The sequence below is a fragment of the Rhipicephalus sanguineus genome, chromosome 5 (genome assembly GCF_013339695.2).
Source record: "Rhipicephalus sanguineus isolate Rsan-2018 chromosome 5, BIME_Rsan_1.4, whole genome shotgun sequence".
Lineage (NCBI taxonomy): Eukaryota > Metazoa > Arthropoda > Arachnida > Ixodida > Ixodidae > Rhipicephalus > Rhipicephalus sanguineus.
The window spans coordinates 115,016,197-115,017,854 of record NC_051180.1 but is presented as its reverse complement, the minus strand read 5'-3'; positions in this window follow the sequence as shown (position 1 = coordinate 115,017,854).

Below are 1,658 nucleotides of genomic sequence, written 5' to 3'. Positions count from 1 at the left end.
GGCGCCTCGTGAAGCTTCTTTCCCGGCATTGCGTGCCGCGGGAATGGGCGGGAAGTTGGTCTCCCGTGCACCTGCGACGCCCTTATACCGTGCAACACCGCCTTCCTCCTACGCACTCCAACCCCTTGGTCCTCCTCTTTCCACGCAATCGGCTCAGAAGCAATCCTGCGAGATATAAAAAAAGGAAATAAAGGACAACGTACTCGGAAAACGAACTGGGAGGATTGAGTTGGGGAATTCGGGAGCCATGCAGGGTCGGACGACGGACGATTCCATTAGTGCTTGGCCCTGATCAGGGAGTCAGAGCTGGTGGCGTTGAATGCAAAAGTGGCCGGGAAAAGAGTGAGGTTTCTTCATTTGCTCGTGTCTAAGACATGGGGGATAACCGGTTGATCTTTCTTCATCCTGTACATCTTGTTGATCGAGAGAAGGGGAATTTTTGCAGAGGCTCGTTTCTTTGTTAGACACAACGAAATCAATCCGACGGGCAATTATTCCAAGGAAAGGATAGGTTAAGATAATTGTTGTCTTTAAATATATAGTGTAGTTATTATGGCGTAAATTGAAAATGACTTAAAGTAGACAAAAATCGCTCTTTCCGTATGTGGATCCGAACCCACAACCTTCAAAGTACGCGTCCGATGCTCTACCAATTGAGCTACGATGTAAAGCGCTTCCCGTCCACTTCACTGGGCATTTCTGTATGTGTAATCTACCCGCGCCGCTCGTATAGCAAGGCGGCGAGTGTGGAACACTCTTTTTGCCAGAGGGCGTCACGTGTCACGTGATCTTTGCACGAGGCGGCAGCTGACCAATACTAACGGCTCTAGTTCAGACCGTTTCCTTGGCCTAATTGTCTTTTGCACTCATTTTGGTTGTGTCTACATTTTGTTAGTGGCTCAGTAGTTCAGTGTATACTTAACCTCTCTCGTAGCATAATGAAGTGTTGTGTTTTGCGGACTGCAACGTAAAGGAGCAATCTCAACAAGCTCTAGTTCAGACCCCTTGTAACGTATATGACAGTACACTTTAACTGGAAGCTGTGTCTGAGCCAATGGCATTGGATTAGGAGAATAAAAGATAGAGTTAGCTGCTTCCCCCGTTTCCTCGAACTGCGTCTCTGACCACGTGACCCTCATGTCAACTTCAGAGTGCCTCCGACCACCGACACCCGGTTATACTTGCGTCGGAGGATTGTGGCCTGCGCCTTCGTGAGGTTTTCATTGGGCGAATGGTGTAAAACGCCGTTCATTTTTACAGATGGTCCCGGGGTGACGGACCGACTTTTTTTAACGCAGTAACTTTTTCGAAGAACTAGCAGTTAAGGGAGAGTGGACAGAAAGCATAAAGAAGGAACTAAGGCAAGGTAAGCTGGAAGTTCCTCAAGTTATTTGGAAATAGAATAACTTTTAGAGAGACAAAAGTTTTTCCAGTTCTTTCTTTGCTGCACGGACCGCTCCACGCAGCACTTGGCTATATCGTACATATGTTCGGTCGATTCCACGAAAGATAAAAAAACATTGTATATTTGATGTTTCCGATTTTCCTGATAATTTTGTATGTTGTGCACATATGACCGCACAGCACGAAATCGCAGTTCGTTTTCAAAAAAATTTTTTTTCAACACAGGAAAATTCGACAAGTGTCTCCGGTTGACG